At 39.8% G+C, this 20000-nt stretch overlaps 1 protein-coding gene across 4 annotated transcripts in view; it reads right to left on the reverse strand.

The window, feature by feature from the left end:
* LOC135199877 (leucine-rich repeat-containing G-protein coupled receptor 5-like) overlaps window positions 1-20000 on the reverse strand; it is a 664061-nt gene that overhangs the window by 364564 nt on the left and 279497 nt on the right. The window lies entirely within an intron of this gene.

The raw sequence follows: 20000 nt of genomic DNA on the forward strand, positions 1-20000 counted from the left end.
TTCATCCGAGGAGAGAAATAGAGGGAGGAAGAGAGAGAACAAACAAGGAAATATGAAGAGAAATACCCCATACAAGAGAAGAGAAACGAATAGAAGAGACAGGCAGACAGACAGACAAGGAAATATAAAGAAAGGTGCCCCAGACAGACAGACTGACAGGTGGGCACCCAAGGAGCAGGTGGCATGTCAAGAAGTCTGGGTCTATAAAAAGGACCGTCTGCGACCTGTCAAAGAAAATATGTTTCTTCAGGCGTGGCTTATGCCCTAAGCATCACCCCTCCCCCTCCATCCCCCCCCCCCAAATTCCGTTTCCTTCCCTCCCATCTCTCTCTCTCTCTCTCTCTCTCTCTCTCAACAAGCTCATTGAAAGCTTATACAGTACTAGCAGAAACTAATAACCCCTGCTCTCTCTCTCTCTCTCTCTCTCTCTCTCTCTCTCTCTCTCTCCTCTCTCCTTACAATCTGGTATTCCTTACCTTCCACAACCAGTGATGCTTTAACCTACTTACTTCAGAAAGACAGCCTTTTTGGGGAATGACCTGAAGAGATCTCGAAGACCCTTAGCACTATCTCCGGAGAGAGAGAGAGAGAGAGAGAGAGAGTTACGACGATTAGGATGTGTCAAAGACTTATTAGTCCATCCGAGGAGACATCTTGCGCTCACTTATCTCTGAGGGCAGGTTTGACAATTCATTCGCAGTGTCCTAATGATTTTGTCACGCTTTCTTTTGAACTCTTCCACACTGTTCATTTTTTTACAACTTCTGTTGGCAGTTTGTCCCACGTGTCACATATCTTGTATGTGAAGAAATTCTAGTTTCCATCCATTATTTCCTGTCTGGTTCTCATTTAATTTGAAGAGGTTACTGTCTACTTTTCTTATGCTTTTCAGTATTTAAATGTCTCTATTAGTTGCCCTCGCAATCGTCGTGTTTCTAAGCCATATATGTTCAAGCTCTAAAATCGTCTTTGGTAACCTATTTGCCTGATGGATGGAATTAACTTTGTGGCTCTTGCTTGTACCCTTTCTCATCTATTCATGTCGTTTCTTAGTGTTAGTTACTCTCTATTGGAACTGTGTAAGTTTAAGACGCTCTTGTTGAGAGAGAGAGAGAGAGAGAGAGAGAGAGAGAGAGAGAGAGAGAGAGAGAGAGAGAGAGTGAATGTATTAGTTTCTCGTTGCTGAGACTGTAAGTTTAATATGATCTTGTTATGACGACGACGAGAGAGAGAAAGAGAGAGAGAGAGAGAGAGAGAGAGAGAGAGAGAGAGAGAGAGGGGGGGGTGATTCTCTATGCTTGTGTGAAAAGATGCACACAGTAAATAAAATGTATCTATGTCAGATAGGTATTCTCGGAGAGAGAGAGAGAGAGAGGGAGAGAGAGAGAGAGAGAGAGGGGCAGGTTATTTATAGGGCTATTCATATGACTCGTCTCCATATTCCTTTTCACAGTTACTCACACTTTAAGTCAAGTAGAAGAGCTCATAGACAAGTGAATCATAAATACCAAACAATTTTTTTTAAGAATCTCTCTCTCTCTCTCTCTCTCTCTCTCTCTCTCTCTCTCTCTCTCTCTCTCTCTCTCTTAAACAAAAATGTCAACGTTATCACACCTGAATAAAACAGGAAAAACGTGGTAATTAAGATCTCTCGCTACATTAATTAAGTTTATTTCGTCTAGACGTTGTAAAAGATACTCTCTCTCTCTCTCTCTCTCTCTCTCTCTCTCTCTCTCTCTCTCTCTCAATTTACAGGTTATTCACATCTCGCATTTAATAAACGATTCGACATTAATTATGGTAAATTCTACGAATATCGAGAATCTCTCTCTCTCTCTCTCTCTCTCTCTCTCTCTCTCTCTCTCTCTCTCTCTCTCTCTATTTACCTGTTTTTCACATCACGCAGCACGCAGAGTTAAAAATGATTCGACATTGTCTATGCAACTTTTAGAAGATCTCTATCTCTCTCTCTCTCTCTCTCTCTCTCTCTCTCTCTCTCTCTCTCATGCAAGATTCATTGCTTAACAGCGTGGTACTAATTCAGTTCGCTGAACTAGCTATTGAGAGAGATATGCCCACATACGTGTTCGCGTCCCGCTATCATGCTTGCAATTTGTAAGGACAATCGTCGTTGCCTGAATGAATTAACACAGTGAATCCGGTATTTAACTACATTCCAAAAGTTAGTTCGGTAAATATAAGGATAGATTTATATACTTATGCAAGTGTTAAGTACTCAGCTCTAGAAAAAAAAGGTGTCTCTTGAGAGATATGGCTCTTAAGAGCGATGCCTCACCACGCCCTCAAAAGTAACAAATTAACGACGTCTAGCTAATACGAAAGACCGCCTGAAGAATGACAGCTTTAAACCCTGACAGCCAATTAAGAGTTGCACCATTTGCTCACTAATCCAACATCTCCCCCCTACCCGGCCCCCTCTCTCCCACCAGCCCATTACCACCCTAACCAGTCTCCCATCCCCCCTTCTACTCTGTCCCTAGAGGTTTTCGTGACACCCCTTGCTCACTCAGACTCTCCCATCTATCTTCACCTCCAAAATAATTTCTTATCATTTTCGGTGAGATGAGAGGGAAGGGAAGAGTCAGTCTCTTTAGGTCAGGCTGCTTTAAGGGGATGGAATAGCCTCTTTAGGTCAGGCTGCTTTAAGGGGATGGAATAGCCTCTTTAGGTCAGGCTGCTTTAAGGGGATGGAATAGCCTCTTTAGGTCAGGCTGCTTTAAGGGGATGGAAAAGCCTCTTTAGGTCAGCCTGCTTCAAGGAGATGGGAGAGCCTCTTAAAGTCAAGCTGCTTTAAGGGGATGGAATATCCTCTTTAGGTCAGGCTGCTTTAAAGGGAGTGGAATAGCCTCTTTAGGTCAGGCTGCTTTAAGGGGATGGAATAGCCTCTTTAGGTCAGGCTGCTTTAAGGGGATGGAATAGCCTCTTTAGGTCAGGCTGCTTTAAAGGGGAAGGGGGTGAAATAGCCTCTTTAGGTCAAGCTGCTTTAAGGAGATGGGATAGCCTCTTTAAAGGGTCCAAGGCTTGCATTTAAAGGCGGAATGGAAAGCCTCTTTAGGTCAGGCTGCTTTAAAGGGAAGTGGAATAAGCCTCTTTAAGGTCCGGCTGCTTTTAAAAGGGGGTGGAATAGCCTTCCTTTAGGTCGCTGCTTTAAAGGGAAGTGGCAATAGCTTCTTTAGCCTCTTTAAAGGTCAAGCTGCTTTAAGGGGATCGGAAAAAGCCTCTTTAGGTCAGGGCTGCTTTAAAGGGAAGGGGGTTGGAATTTAGGCCTTCTGAGGTTACGGTGCTTTAAGGGGTGGAATAGCCTCTTAGGTCAGCTGCTTTAAAGGAGTGGAATAGCTCTAGGTCAGGCTGCTTTAAGGGGGTGGAATAAGCCTCTTTAGGGTCAGGCTGATTTTAAAGGGAGTGGAATAGCCTCACTCTTAGGGCAGGCGCGTTAAGTGGGTGGAATAGCTCTTTAGGTCAGGATGCTTTAAAGGAGTGGAAATAGCCTCTTTCAGGGTAGGCTGTTTTAAAGGAGTGGAATAGCCTCTTTAGGTCAGGCTGCTTTTAAGGGGGGGAATAGCTCTTGAGGTCAGGTGCTTTAAAGGGAGGGAATAGCATCTTAGGTCAGGCGCTTTAAAGGAGAGTGGAATAGAATCTTAGGCAGGCTGCTTTAAGGGGTTGAAATAGCCTCTTTAGTTCAGGCTGCTCGAGGAGTGGAATAGCCTCTTAGGTCAGGCGCTTTAAGGGGGTGGAAGCCTCTTTAGGTCAGCTTTGGGCGGTTTCAAAGGGAGTGGAATAGCATCTTTAGGTCAGGCTGCTTTAAGGGAGGTGTTTAATAGCATCTTTAGGTCAGGCTGCCTTTAAGGGGTTGGAATAGCCTCTTTAGGTCAAGGCTGCTTGGGGAGTGGATAGCCTCTTTAGGTCAGGCTGCGTTTAAGGGGGTGGAATTAGGCCTCTTTAGGTCAGGCTGCTTTAAGGGGGTTGGGAAAAATAAAAAAAAGGCCCTCTTTAGGTCAGGCCCCCCCCCCCTTTGCTTTAAAGGGAGTGGAATAGCCTCTTTTGGTCAGGCTGCTTAAAAGGGGGTTGAATAGGCCTCTTTAATGTCAGGAGGCTGCTTTAAAGGGAGTTTGGGTAATAGCCTCTTTTGGTCAGGCTGCTTTAAAGGGGGTGAATAGCCTCTTTGGAGGTCAGCTGCTTTAAAGGGAGTGCGAATAGCATCTTTAGGTCAGGCTGCTTTAAAGGGAGTTGGAATGCATCTTTAGGTCAGGCTGCTTTAAAGGGGGGGGGGGGGGGGGGGTGGAATAGCCCCTCTCTTTAGGGGGGGTTTGGTCAGGCTGCTTGAGGGGAGGGGTGGATAGCCTCTGTAGGTCATGGCTTGGCTTTAAGGGGGTGGGGAATAGCCCCTCTTAGGTCCAAGGCTGCTTTAAAAGGGAGTGGATAGCCACTTTAGGTCAGGCTGGCTTTAAAGGGATGGGAATACTCTTTAAGGTCATGCTGGGCTGGTAAAATGGGGATGGATAACCTCTTTTAAGGTTTCATGGCTGCTTTAAGGGGGATGGAATAGAACCTCTTTAGGTTCAGGCCCCTGCTTTAAGGGATGGATACCTCTTTAGGTTCAAGGCTGGCTTAATGGTTGGAATAGCCTCCCTTTTAGGTCGGGCTGCTTTAAGGGGAATGGGAATAGCCCTCTTTAGGTCAGGCTGCTTTAAGGGAAAATGGAGATAGGAACTCCTTAGGTCCAGTCTGCTTTAGGGGCTGGCATAGGCCTGCTTTAGTTTCAAAGGCTGGGCTTTTAAGGGGATGGAATAGACCTCTTTAGGTCCATGGCTTGCTTTAAGGGGATGGAAATAACCTTCTTTAAGTTTCAAGGCTGCTTTAAGGGATGGAATAGGCCTCTTTAAGGTCAGGCTGCTTTAAGGGTATGGAATAGACTCTTTAGGATCAGGCTGCTTTAAGGGGATGGAAAAGGCCATCTTTAAGGTTCAGGCTGCCTTTAACGGGGATTGAATTAACCTCTTTAACGGTCAGGGCTTTGCTTTTAAGGGGATTGGAATGTAAAAAAGCCTCTTTAAGGTCAGGCTGCTTTTAAGGGGTATGGGAATAAAAGCCTCATTTAGGTTCAGGCTGCTTTAAGGGGATGGAATAGGGACCTCTTTAAGTCAGGCTGGCTTTAAGGGGATGGAATAACCTCTTTAAGGGGTCAAGGCTGGCTTTAAGGGTAGGATAGCCTCTTCTTTTAGGTCAGGCGCCTTTAAGGGGAATGAAATAGCACTCGTTGGTCAGGTGCTTTAAGGGGATGGAATAAGCTCCTTTAGGTCAGGCTGCTTACGGGGATGGAAAGCTCTTTAGGTTTCAGGCTGCTTGAGGGACTGGAATAGCCTCTTTAGGGTCAGGCGGCTTAAGGGGAGGAAAGGCCTCTTTAAGGGGTCAGGCCTTGCTTTAAGGGGAATGGAGGAAAAACCTCTTTTAGGTCAGGATTGCTTTAAAGGGGAGTGGAATAGCCTCTTTAGGTCAGGCCTGCTTTAACGGGGATGGGAAAAGCCATCTTTACGGTTCAGGCTGCTTTTTTGAGGGAAGGGAACACCTCGGAAGGTCAGGCCTGCTTTAAAGGGAGAATTTAGGCCTCTTTAGGTCAGGCTGATTTAAGGGGATGGAATAAAGCCTCTTTATGGTCAGGCTTGCTTTAAAGGGAGGGGATTGGAAATAAAAAGCCTCTTTAAGGTCAGGCTGCTTTAAAGGGAGTGGAATAGCTCTTTAGGTTTCAAAGGCTGGGATTTAAGGGATGGGATAGCCTCTTTACGGTCCAGGCTGCTTTAAGGGGAATGGAATAAGCCTCTTTATGTCAAAAAGGCTCTTACCGGGATGGAAAAGCCTATTTAGGTTTCAGGCTGCTTGAAGGGGACGGAATATGCCTCTTTAAGGGTCAGGGAAGCCTTAAGGGGAGGAAAAGGCCTCTTTAAAAAAGGTCAGGCTGCTTTAAGGGGATGGAAAAACCTCTTTAGGTCTGGCTGCTTTAAAGGGAAGTGGAATCGGCATTTTAAGGTCAGCCTGCTTTAAGGGGAGGAAACAAGGCCTCTTTAGGTCAGGTGCTTTAAGGGGATGGAAAAAACCTTTTAAAGGTCAGGCCTGCTAAAGGGAGTGGAATTTAGGCCTCTTTAGGGTCAGGTGCTTTTAAGGGAGGATGGAAAAGGACTCTTTAAAAGGTCAGGCCCCCTGCTTTAAGGGATGGAAAAACCTCTTTAGGTCAGGCTGCTTTAAAGGGAGTGAAAAAGCATCTTTTAAAGGGTCAGGCTGCTTTAAGGGGAATGGAAAAAGCCTCTTTAGGTCAGGCTGGCCTTTAAGGGGATGAAAACCTCTTTAAGGGTTCAGGCTGCTTTAAAGGGAGTGGGAATCGCCTCTTTAGGTCAGGCTGCTTAAAGGGAGTTGAATAGGTCCTCTTTACGTTCAGGCTGTCTTTAACAGGGGGTGGAATCGGCCTCTTTAGGTCAGGCTGCTATTAAAGGGAGTGGAATAGTCCCACTTTTAGGTCAGGCTGGCTTTAAAGGAGTGGAATATGCCTCTTTAGGTCAGGCTGGGTCTTTAAGGGGATGGAATAACCTCTTTAATTCAGGAAAGTCAATGCTGCTTTAAGGGGATGGAATAGACTCTTTAGGTCAGGCTGCTTTAAGGGGATGGAATAGCCTCTTTAGGTCAGGCTGCTTTAATGGGATGGAATAGCCTCTTTAGGTAGGCTGCTATTTAAGGAATGGGGCATAGGCCTCATTTAAGGTCAGCTTGCCTTTAAAAGGGGACATGAATTTAGACTCGTTAGGTCAGGAGGGCTGTGGGCCTTTAAGGGATGAGAATAGGGCCTCTTTAGGTTTTCAGGCTGGCTTTAAAGGGGATGGAATAAAGACCCTCTTTAGGTTTCAGTGGCTTGCTTTAAGGCGGATGGAAGACCTTTTATTTCAAAAGGGCATGCTTTAGAGGTGATGAGGAATAGGGCCTCTTTAGGTCCAGGCATGCTTTAACGGGGAATGGAATAAAAGACCTCTTTAGGTCCAGGCTGCTGTAAAGGGGATAGAAACCTTTTAGGTCAGAGCTGGCTTTAAAAGGGGATGGAATAACTCTCTTTAATTCAGCTGCTTTAAGGGGATGGAAAACCGCCTTTTAGGGGTCAGCTGCTCTAGAGGGGATGGAATGGCCTCTTTAGGTCAGGCTGCTTTACAGGGGATGGAATAGACTCTTTAAGGCAGGCTGCTTTAAAGGGGATGGAATAACCTCTTTCAGGTCAGGCTGCCTTTAAGGGGACTGGAATAACCTCTTTAAGTCAGCCTGCTTAAGGGGAATTTGGAAAAGCCTCTCTTAGGTCAGGGCTTGGCTTTAAGGGGATCGTAATACGCCCTCTTTAGGTCAGGCTTGGGGCTTTAAGGGGAATGGAATAGACCTCATTTTAAGGCTCAGGCTGGCTTTAACGGGGATGGAAAATAACCTCTTTAAAGGTCAGGCTGTCTTGAAAGGGGACTGGAATAGCCTCTTTAACGGTCAGGCAGGCTTTACTTTAAGGGGATTGGATAAAGCCTCTTTAGGTTTCAGCGGGTTGCTTTAAGGGGATGCGAATAGCTCTTTAGGTTTCAAGGCTTGGGGGGGCTAAGCGGGGGAATGGAAAAAGCCTCTTTAGGTCAGGCTGCCTTTGAAAGGGACTTGCGGAATAGCCTCTTTAGGTTCAGGCTGCTTTAAGGGGATGGAAAAGCCTGCTTTAAGGTCAAGGCCTGGCTTTAAAAGGGGATGGAAAACCTTTTAGGTTCAGGCTGCCTTTATTTAAAGGGAGGTGGAATACGGAAAAACCTCTTTAGGTCCATGGCTGCCTTTAAAGGGAGGGGAATGGAAAAGCCTCTTTAGGTCACGGCTGGCTTTTAAGGGGATGGGAAAAGCCTCTTTAGGGTCAGGCTGCTTTAAAGGGAGTGGAATAGCTCTTTAAAGGGTCAGGCCTGCTTTAAGGGGCATGGAAATAAGCCTCTTTAGGTCAGGTCTGGCCTTTAAAGGGAGTGGAATAGGCCTCCTCTTTAGGTCATGGCTCGGCTTTAAAAAGGGGAGTGGAACTTAGCCTCTTTAAGGTCAGGCCTGCCTTAAGGGGATGGAATAGCCTCTTTAGGTTTCAAGGCCTGCTTTAAAGGGGATGGAATAGCCTCTTTAATGTCAGGCTGCTTTAACGGGGATGGAAAAGCCTCTTTAGGGTCAGGCTGCTTTAAATGGGACCTGGAATAGCGGCCCTCCTTTACGGTCAGCGGCTGCTTTAAAGGGGATGGAAAAGCCTCTTTAGGTCAGGCTGCGTTTAAGGGGATGGAAAAACTCCTCTTTAGGTCTGGTTCTGCTTTAAAGGGAGTTGGAATAGCCTCCTTTTTTTAGAGGTTCCAGTGGCCTGGTCTTTACGGGGTAATGGAAAAGCGCCTCTTTAGGTCAGGCTTGCTTTAAGGGGAAATGGACAAAAACCGCTTTAGGTCAGGGCTGTCTTTAAAATGGGAGTGGAAAATAGTCCTCTTTAGGTCAGGTCTGCTTTAAGGGTATAGGAAAAGCCTCTTTAAAGGTCAGGCTGCTTTAAGGGGATGGAAAAACCCGTCTTTAGGGTCAGTGGCTGGCTTTAAAGGGAGTTTCGGTAAAAAGCCTCTTTAGGTCAGCGGCTGCTTTAAGGGGATGGAAAAGCCTCCTTTAGGTTCAGGCTGGCATTTTAAGGGGAATGGAAAAACCTCTTTTAGGGTCAGGCTGCTTTAAAGGGAGTGGAATAGCCTCTTTAGGATCAGGCTGCTTTTAAGGGGTTAATGGAAAAGCCTCTTTAATGGTCAGGCTGCGTTTAAGGGGATGGAAAAGCCTCTTTAAGGTCAGGGTCTGCTTTAAAGGGAAAGTGGCGGAAGTAGGATAGGCCTTTTAAGGTCAGGCTGCCTTGTTAAGGGGATGGAAAAGCCTCTTTTAGGTCAGGGCTGTCTTTAAGGGGATGCGGAAAAACCTCTTTAAGGCTCAGGATGCCTTTAAAGGGAGTGGAAATAAGCCTCCTTCTTTAGGGTCAGGCCCTTGGCTTTAAGGGGATGGAAAAGCCTCTTTAGGTCAGGCTGCTTTAAGGGGATGGAAAAGCCTCTTTAGGTCAGGCTGCTTTAAAGGGAGTGGAATAGCCTCTTTAGGTCAGGCTGCTTTAAGGGGATGGAAAAGCCTCTTTAGGTCAGGCTGCTTTAAGGGGATGGAAAAACCTCTTTAGGTCAGGCTGCTGTAAGGAGATGGGATAGACTCTTAAAGTCAGGCTGCTATAAGGGGATGGAAGAGCCTCTTTAGGTCAGGCTGCTTTAAGGGGATGGAATAGACTCTTTAAGTCAGTGCGCTATAAGGGGATGGAAAAGCCTCTTTAGGTCAGGCTGCTTTAAGGGGATGGAAAAGCCTCTTAAAGTCAGGCTGCTTTAAGGAGATGGGATAGCCTCTTTAGATCAGGCTGCTTTAAAGGGAGTGGAATAGCCTTTTTAGGTCAGGCTGCTTTAAAGGGAGTGGAATAGCCTCTTTAGGTCAGGCTGCTTTAAAGGGAGTGGAATAGCCTCTTTAGGTCAGGCTGCTCTATGTGAAGTAATAGCCTCTCCAGATCATGCCCATTCTCTTGAAGTTAGGCTGCTTGAAACAGATCAGGTTACATGAAAGATCATTCTACATTCAACAAATGTGAGAAGCCGTAGAAGTTCAGTCTACACGAAAGAGAATGAGACATTCAGTCTCTTAAACTAGCAGGTGAACATCCTCCCTAAGGTAAATTGGAGAGGGATGTTGATTTACAAGCAGGAAAGGAGGAAGAGAGTCTGAGGTAGGGGGTGCGGTGTGGCGTCTGGGGTCAGGTTGAGGGATGGGGTGGAGGGGGATGCTGGGAAAGTGGGGAGGGTTTTGGGGAGGGGAGAGGGGTGTCATTCACACCTCCGCCAGCTTCATTTCATCTCCGTAAGCCTTTATCTCCTGAAGCTAATCGTTTGTTCTTTCCGAGTGGGAGAGCAATGACCTTCGGTTCTCTCGAGACAAAGTGGAAGGGAGGATGGAAGAAGATGATAAACAGCAGCAAGGAGAGAGAGAAAAGGGGAGACAGAGACGGGTAACAAAGAGGAAGAAAGAGAGATATACGGTAAATTCGACGGCAAAAGAAAGAAATATAATAAAAGCATGACAAATTGTCAGACAGAAACGTAAATTACTGAAGGATTTTATAATCTTCCCTAATCATCATTTTGATAGGAACGATAAAGTACTAGGGACCAGAAGGGACGCTAGAATGTTGATAAATGTGGAATTAGGGAGAAAATCAAATAAAGATGGGAGGGAAGCGAACGATAAATTTCCTTTGAAGAATGACGGAACTGAGGGTGCAAAGATGAAGGTGAAAAACGGATAAAATAGGAGGATGGGTTAAGAGAAATTTAAATCAGGTAATGAGAGGGAAGAAGAACAGAGTGAATACGCGAATGATAAACTGACGCGCGAAAGGGAGGAAGACAGGAAAGAAGAAACAGCGGGGGAAAGAGAAATGGAAGAATAGAAACATAATATGGAAACAATAAATTCAGGAAATAAACTATAGAAACAGAATGGAAATGAGAGAGAGAGAGAGAGAGAGAGAGAGAGAGAGAGAGAGAGAGAGAGACAGGGTATAACAAAGAAGTCACGAAAACGTACGAGAAGAATTATAATGATAACGATACCAATGACACACGATGATAATGACGAAAGCATTGGTGGAGACTGATACTAATATTAGTAACATTACTGAGGAATAAATCATATTTATGATAGCAATAACAGTATTCGATTCGTCCTAATTATCAGGGTTAATGGTGACAAATGAGGATGGCAGTCATGTCATTATCATGACAACGCAGCCAATAATAGTGACGATAAATATTGTGATAACGATTATGATGATCATAATGTATCATGGGAATTATAGCATTATTATTATTATTATTATTATTATTATTATTATTATTATTATTATTATTATTATTATTAGATGTGAAACTGATCAAAATTTTTATTTTTATAAAAATTGCAAAAAAAAAAACAGTTATAAATGGCACGTATAAACACATAGACTTTTATCATTATAGTTAATGTTGATTTCCTATAGCCTTGTGCCAGCAAAGATGTTTCTCAGAAGTGATCGCTTTTTCTTGCTAAATATCATAATAATTTCTATTGGTGACTATCTAGGCCTAAATAGGCTTTATAAGAGACACAATTCCTACACAAAGATGATTGAAATTTCTTATCTCTTATTATGATTATTATTATTATTATTAATTATTATTATTATTATTATTATTATTATTATTATTATTATTAAAAAATCCTCATAGCAGCACGAGTCTTCAAAGGAGAAAAACAAATCCTACAGTTATGTAAATGTACATATATTTCAATTTAAAAACAGCAAAGATAGCTTTCGGGAATCTGTTCGGTTCCCCTTATCCATTGATAAGGGGAACCGAACAGATTCCCGAAAGCTATCTTTGCTGTTTTTAAACTGAAATATATGTACATTTACATAACTGTGGATTTGTTTCTCCATTATTATTATTATTATTATGATTATTAGTTATTATTATTATTATTTTTTTTACATTAGAGACATTATGCATACATCTCTATAAACTAGGGGTGGGTTTTCGAACCCCATTTTATTATTATTATTATTATTATTATTATTATTATTATTATTATTATTATTATTATTATTAATAGTGTAAGTTTTAAAATAACGCATCAGTTTAGTAAAAAAATAAAAAAGCTCATTAAAAATGACTGGGCTGAAGACTGAGCCTGATAAGTTGTCAAAACGTCAGTCTTCAACAGTCAATGGTATCATAGGCCCACATAGGCCTAGGCCCGGTGAGCCCACGGAAAACACGTTGGCCTAATAGGCCGGAGGGTCATTTTAGTTTATAACTTTCTCTTTGTAAGTAATTACCTGAGGGTTTGGTAAATGTGTATTTATATGAATTTCAAATACAGATCTAAAAATATTTATAAGTTTTACACACGGATATGAATATGCATATGTAAACGTATACACAGATGTAAATAAAAATACATTATCTATCTATCTATCTATCTATCTATCTATCTATCTATATATCTATCATCTATCTATCTATCTATCTATCTATATATATATATATATATATATATATATATATATATATACTATATATATATATATATATATACATGATTATTTCTTTTCCCTTTTCGTATACATACCTGTATACCTAAGGCTGCATACGTATTCAAGCACAGTACATTAAGCGAATGCATGATACCCTGTTCATACGGAATATTTATCTCGTAGAAAACGGAAAGCCAGCGCCTTATTATTATACCCAAACGAACGCCCCTCCCACCTGCTCACGATCACACCAGAAACCCACTATAGTACTATCTTAGTAGACCCCGGATTAAACGACCCACTAGTGTCTTCGTGGATCCTGGTTATAGCGACCAGACACACACGACAACAACAACAACATTCACCTGGATTAAACGGCCACACACGCCAACAACAGCAAAAACAACAACATCAACATTCTCGGGAATGTACCCTGTAAACACAATCACATCCGTTGCAGACTTCCAAAACGCGTCGGGAAGTGACGATAAAGTTACGATAACGTTTGCGGAGGATGACGTACGGATGTCGTAGAGAGTATTTACGGTATTTCGAGTATTTTCAGTATTTACGTCACGCGCGTTATTACGCTCATAACCGCAGCCATTCGATGTTCGACGTTGCATTTGCTACTGGGAACTTCCGCTTGTCGGGCTCCTGATCCTTATGTCTCCGAGGAGAGAGAGAGAGAGAGAGAGAGAGAGAGAGAGAGAGAGAGAGAGAGAGAGATTTTTAAAAATTTCGATTTTTATTTCTTATTATTAAAAATGTAATTTTTCATTTAAGGAAATTGGTTCACAAAATATGAGAAGGAGAGAGAGAGAGAGAGAGAGAGAGAGAGAGAGAGAGAGAGAGAGAGAGAGAGAGAGAGAGAGAGATTTTTATTCTAAAAATTCCATACTTATTGAAAGGTATAATTTTTCATTTAAATAAATTGGTTTACAGATTACGAGAGAGAGAGAGAGAGAGAGAGAGAGAGAGAGAGAGAGAGAGAGATTTTTATTCTACAAATTTCCATACTTGTTGAAAATGTAAATTTTCATTTAAATAAATTGGTTTACAGATTACGAGAGAGAGAGAGAGAGAGAGAGAGAGAGAGATTTTATTTTCAAAAATTTCCATACTTATTGAAAGATATCATTTTTCATTTAAATAAAATTGTTTACAGATTTAAGAGAGAGAGAGAGAGAGAGAGAGAGAGAGAGAGAGAGAGAAAGAGAGACTGAAAAATCCTATTAATGAGATGCACATTAAGTAGGTTAATAGACAAACGTTGCAGTAACTGTTATTCACCTTCTCTACTGAACCACACCCATAAAGGGAACACGGCCTACTGGTGAATGGATACTCGCACACGCGCACGCACGCATACACACACACACACAACACACACACACACACATATATATATAGATATATATATATATATATGTATATATTAAGAGACAAAGAAACAGAATTAAAATTTTCTCACTATAACCAAACTTGAGAGAGAGAGAGAGGAGGAGAGGAGAGAGAGAGAGAGAGAGCGAGAGAGGGGAGAGAAGAGAGCAGAAGAGAGAGAGAGAATCATTCATCTCGCCAAAATATATATTGTGACCACCCTGAAGACAATGCCCTTTGCAATGTAAGTACAAACATTAACAAATGACCAAATGTTTTCAAACATTGTTGCAACACAATACACTCCTTTGCAATCTTTCTTCATGATTTATGGATTGCCGAAAACAAAAAATTATTATTATTATTATTATTATTATTATTATTATTATTATTATTATTATTATTATTATTATTATTATTAAGTGATCCGTTGCTAAGTATTCTTTCCGGTTCATCATGGATTTTTCATTATTTTTAAAATTTAATTATGCATGTATAAATATCTTTAAATTATCGATTCATCATCGATATTTTTATTATCTTTTTATTTAATTATTTCTAAATTAAGACATTTATTTATTATTTAATAAAACATTTACCTATGTATTTATTTATTAATATATTAACCTATTTATCTATTGATTAATATATTAACCTATTTATATTGATTAGTATATTTACATACTTATTTACTTATTAATATATTTTTTAATTTTTTATTTACTTAATTATTTTTCATATTCGTGGTATACTGCTTTGGGTATTGTATCGTTCTACGTGTCTTCACCTTTTAAATAATAATAATAATAATAATAATAATAATAATAATAATATAATAATAATAATATAATAATAATAATATTATTATTATTATTATTATTATTATTATTATTATTATTATTATTATTATTATTATTATAAACGAAGCTTCGGAGATTTCATTTATTTTATGGCATTGCTCTAGGAAATATATTATCATATTTTACCACTTACTCTTATTCAATAGATTTTAGAAATATTTCTTATATATTTCTACAGTTATGTATCTTACGGTTAAAGAATTAAAAGCGGAAACATCCTAATACTATTACTTATATCATTAATATTTATAAATGTTAATATTCTATAAGTTTTTGGTCGATCAAAAATTCTCTAAAATAAATTTCGAGATAAAATCACTTTAATCAGTAGAGTACAGTAATAGTAGAGTATAATATAGCTTTTACCGTAGCATAGTAATATATATAGTATACTATACGATTAGACAGTACAGATTAACGGAACAAAATAAAAAAACACGGTAATTAGAAGACTATTCTGATAAATCAAAATGATGCAGAAAATAACATATAGAAAATTATAACACGATGACTTTTTAAGAGAGAGAGAGAGAGAGAAAGAGAGAGCCTTGAAGATACGGAAAACGATTTGTTTTCCTCTTTTAATGAGAGAGAGAGAGAGAGATCCATGAAAATACGGAAAACGATTTATTTTCCTCTTTTATTGAGAGAGAGAGAGAGAGAGAGAGAGAGAGAGAGAGAGAGAGAGGCGCTCTCTCTCTCTCTCTCTCCGCTGGAGAACCACAATCTATGGCCGACGGGAGAAGAGGAGGAGTCCTGCTAGAAGTCAAGGAATTTAGGACTCTGCAAAGAGACAGTAGCGTTAAGGATGGCGGTATACAAGAGTAAGAGGAGGAGGAGGAGGAGGAGGGGTCAGCAGATAAATAGGAGGAAAGGAAGAGGGAGTAGGAAGAGTTAAAGAGAGGAGGGGGAGGAGGGAAATAGTAGTACTAGGAGAAGGAACAGTGTGTTTAAAAGAGTAGTGGAGTTGATGTGGATGCTTCTGCTGCTGTTGGGAGGTGTGGGGGAGGGGGAGGGGGAGGGGGAGGGAAGGGAAAGGGGGTGTGATGAGTAGGGAGGGGGAGGAGGAAGGGGGAAAGGGGGAGGGAAGGAGATAACCCGAGTCATCCCTGGTACAGAGCCTCCTTCACCTCCGGGGCGACGAGGCGAGTGTTGGCCAGCAGCCATCTTCCTCCATATCCGATGGAGCGGTCGTGACTTCCACCTCTGTCCACCGAATATCCACCCCCCGCCCCCACCCCAACCCAACTCCCCCTTCCGTAATGCTTTGGGTATCTAGTTCACCTCTTCGTAAAGCATTCTTGCGCCCTCCTAAGGATCGTTTTTATCCGGACGCGGGCGGGAAAGCGAAGTCGAGGTCGAAACCGATCATCCGGAACCGGCCGATCAAGCGCCCTCTGAAAGCAGTAAGTTCCGAACGCCGACCTCAACTATTTATTTTAATATAATGGCGGACGCGACTCGTATAGCGTTTGCAGGGAGGAGGAGGAGTAGGGGGAAGGTGGTAAGGGGGATCAGTGGGGAGGGGAAAGAGGAAGAGATTTAAGAAAGCTCCAACGAGGAAGAGCAGGGTTCTGCAAATTAGACTTATACATTCAAAAGACATCTCGTGGGAACATTAGACCTATATTCAAAAGACATTTGGAAACCATCTCCGTCATCTGTCAAATATGAGGTGGGGGGTTAGGGGGTGGAGGTGACGGGTCAAATACGGGCTGGGGATTGGGGCTGTGGAAGATGGGGGAGGAGGGTGTTTCCCCCTCCCATTTCTGTAAGTCGTCGTCATCCATAAACCTACCTCCTTTCCTTCCATTACCTTTGGCTCAATTTCAACGGTCAAATAGATTCCCCCATCCGTTATTCCCCGTCTCTCTCTCTCTCTCTCTCTCTCTCTCTCTCTCTCTCTCTCTGTTCCAGCTTCGATTTGTAAACAGAAGAAACGGAAGATAAAATGGGGAGAGACAGAGACAGAGAGAGTAAGAGAGAAAGCGGTCTAAATTCTCTGTTCTTCGTTGACGTTCAACTGCAATTTACAGTCATATGGAGATTACTCCATTCTAAGGATGAGATTAGACTCCTATAACTCCTACTCTGAGCAAACTCCTCCCTTTGATGACCGGAAGAGGAGGAGGAGGAGGAGAAGAAGACGAAGAAGAAGAAAGTACGATGGAAGAAGAAGAAGTAGGAGAAGAAGAGGAAGAAAGTACGAGAGAAGGATAAGACGAAGAAGATGAAGAAAGTATGAAAGAAGAAGAAGAAGAAGAAGAAAGTACGATAGAAGAATGAGAAGAAGAAGAAGAAGAAGAAGAAGAAGAAAGTACGAAAGAAGAAGAAAAAGAAAAAGAGGAAAGTAAAGAAGAAGAAGAAGAAGAAAGTAAGAGAAAATAATAATAATAATAATAATAATAATAATAATAATAAGAAGAAGAAGAAGAAGAAGAAAGTACGAAAGAAGAATAAGACGAAGAAGAAGAAGAAAAAGAAGAAAGTACGATACAAGAATAAGATGAAGAAGAAGAAGAAGAAGAAGCAGAAAAAATCCGAAGGTGAAAGTGGTCCGGAGCATTTGCATGGCTCTAGATTACTAACACCCACCCACCCACCCCCCGACCCTCCACCCAACCCCCGACCCTCCCCCATACCCACGCGCCGTGAGGTGAATGTTTACACGGTTCTTGTATCAGCTAGGGATGAGCAGGGGCGTTTTTGTAGGACCCGTTCCAAAGGTAAATCCCCTATAAAACTACTACTACTATTACCCCCTTGTTTACTGTCGATGTTTCCGGCATTTTTATCGCTGATTCATTCGTCAAGAAATGAATCAAGCTTAATTATTTCTTTCTATTCACTCGATTCATTCGTACAAATGTATATTGCTGAGTTATTTATATTTTGCTCACTAATATTTTTTCTATTATTTGATTTATTCGTGAAGAAAATACTATTACTGGTTCGTTGACATTTTTGTGTTATTACATTCATTCATCAATGAACGATTATTATTAGTTTCTTCGTATTTACTTGATTCATTCATAAATAGATTGGTATTGAGTTCGTATTGTTTTCTTTTTATATAAAGTGATTGATTCATTCAGACAATATATTTTTTCTTCATATTAACTGAATTCATTCATACAAAATACTTATTGGTTTTCCTTCTTATTTGACTGAAAAACGGTTATTGGGTTGTTCATTTTTTTTTGATAACTTGATTCATTCATAAAGAAAAAATGCTTAATTGCTTCTTCATATATCTTATGCATTTATTCGCTTACAACAACACTAACCGGTTAATTTTATATATTACATGGTTTGCTCCTTCACAAATAAATAAAACTAATTGTTTTTTTTATATTTGTCCATGAACTGATTCATTCATACAAAAAACCACGCCCACTGGGTTCTTACATATTTTACACGGCCTGATTCATTCGTAATGGAAGACACCCTACTTCTATCCTTCTTCATTTCTACTATTTTTTTTATTATTTTATTTTTTTTGAGATTTCCAAACGGGAAACCACTCACTCCTTTTATAAACCTTTTAAAAATGGCATTCGTTCTCAGCGGTTAAATCTTTCATGTGTTAAAAGTCCCCCCCTTCATTTCCGCACTAATTTTAGGTTTCGTTTCGAGAACTGCCTGCCTAAGCGAAACCGCTTTCCACTCTCTAAGCGACAGCGGAATTAACCAAAAAAATAAGCGTATTTCTCTCTAATGAAATCCGCACTACCGGTTCTGGCTGAATTATGACGGGCGTGGACCTCCGGATTAGCATTTTTGAAAGTCCCCGAATGTTAAAGAGACGAATGTTGCTCGAAAGGGCGAGAATTATGTGACGAGAAAGACGCACATAATATATTCCAGGCATCTTACAATCAGAGGTAATCTAATTTAGACTTACGATGGGTGGATTGTATTTATTTTTACTTGTGGGAATAGCTATGGATCAGGTGTGAAAGGGCAGTGAGAAGCAACCAACGGAGGCCTGATGATAGGAACTGTATGAAACATGAAATTTGTTTTACGTTACACCACTAAAATAAATATTGAAAAAAAATAATAAAAAATGTTCTAAATAATTTTCATACATTTTAAAGATATTGCTAAAATATTTTCACATACTTTGAAAATATGGCTAAAATATTTTCATATAGCTTAAAAAAATATATGGCTAAATTACTTTCACATAACTTGAAAAAATATGGCTAAAATACGTTCACATAACTTTTAAAAAATATAGCTAAAATATTACAAATATGGCTAAATTATTTTCACGTGCATTAGGAGTATGGCTAAATTATTTTCACATACTTTAAAAATATGGCTAAAATATTTTCACGTACTTTAAAAATACGGCTAAAATATTCTCACATACTTTGGAAAAATATGGCTAAAATATTCTCACATACTTTGAGAAAAATATGGCTAAAATATTTTCACATACCTTGAAAAAATATGGCTAAAATATTCTCTCATACTTTTGAAAAATATGGCTAAAATATTCTCACATACTTTGGAAAAATATGGCTAAAATATTCTCACATACTTCAAGTCAAAGATCAAAGAAGTTTTAATCAGCAAAACAATAAAATCTGTTCATTTAAAATTCCAGGCCTCTGGAAATTCTGGAAAGGGATAAAATTATCTAGAAAAATATAAATAAATATTCTCAAGGTTTCTTGAGTTAAGTTTAAACATCAATTAGCCTCCAGCATTCAAATAATTTTAATGAAAACTAAACGTCTGGAAATTCTCCAATAAAATAAGACTCAAAAAAAAATCTCTAGTGTTTCAAAATTATGAAACCAAAAAGGTTAGGAAATTCTCCAATAAAATAAGATTATCAAAATAAAAATACATTCTCTAGTGTTTCAAAATTATGAAACGAAAAAGGTTAGGAAATTCTCAAATAAAATAAGATTATAAAAAAACTTCTCTTAGTATTTCAAGAGAATGAAACTGGAAATGTTTCGAAATTCTCAAATAAAATAAGAATATCAAAAGAAAAATAATTAATTCTTAAATATTTCAAAAGTAGGAAACGAAAACGGTTAGAAAATTCTTTTAAAAAATGCAATTATATAAAAAACATTGTTTAGTATTTCAAAAGTACGAAATGACAAGGATGGTCCAGTAATCCTGGTAAAAAAGATTAAAAAGTACATTTTTTAATATTACAAGAATATGAAACGAAAAATGTCTGGAGATTCTCAAAAGTAGCAATTGACGAAGAAGGTCAAGTAATCCTAAATAAAAAAAAATATTAAAATATTACATGCTTCAGTATTTCAAGAATACGAAACGATAAAATAAGATGAAAAAAAAAAACATTCTTTAGTTTTTGACAAGTACGAAAGGACAAAAAAAAAATAAATAAAAAAAATTACATTATGTAGTATTTCAATAAAATGAAACGAAAACGGTCTGAAATCCTCAATAAAGTATATAAAAAATTCTTTAATGTTTCAAAAGTAATAAAATATAATAAAAGTACGAAATGACGAAGGTCGAGTAATCCTCGACAAAAAAGTCAAATTAAAAAAAAAGTTTAAGGAAAAAAAAAAAAAAAAAAAAAAAAAAAAAAAAAA

This window comes from Macrobrachium nipponense, chromosome 11, assembly GCF_015104395.2.
Source record: "Macrobrachium nipponense isolate FS-2020 chromosome 11, ASM1510439v2, whole genome shotgun sequence".
Taxonomy (NCBI): domain Eukaryota; kingdom Metazoa; phylum Arthropoda; class Malacostraca; order Decapoda; family Palaemonidae; genus Macrobrachium; species Macrobrachium nipponense.